A 263-nucleotide genomic window follows, 5' to 3' on the forward strand; every position below is an offset into this window, starting at 1 on the left:
GCTTTTACTCCCACTCCCTGCAGCACCTCCCTGCAGCACCTCCGTGCCAGGCTGGCATAAAGAAGCTTCCGTCCTCCAAGAGGGGCATCCCAGAAGGACTCCAGGCTCTCGGCAGGTCTGGGCTCCTCTAGTCATTTGGCCCTCAGGGACCAGAGGTCAGAGGTCAGGTGTGCCCTGCTCAAGGGGCCTTGGCTCTGACACCCGGAATGCGGCTGAGGCCCGGGTGCAGGGGCGGCCACTGACCTCACAATGACGGGGTCCGC

Source organism: Acinonyx jubatus, chromosome F2 (assembly GCF_027475565.1).
Source record: "Acinonyx jubatus isolate Ajub_Pintada_27869175 chromosome F2, VMU_Ajub_asm_v1.0, whole genome shotgun sequence".
NCBI lineage: Eukaryota > Metazoa > Chordata > Mammalia > Carnivora > Felidae > Acinonyx > Acinonyx jubatus.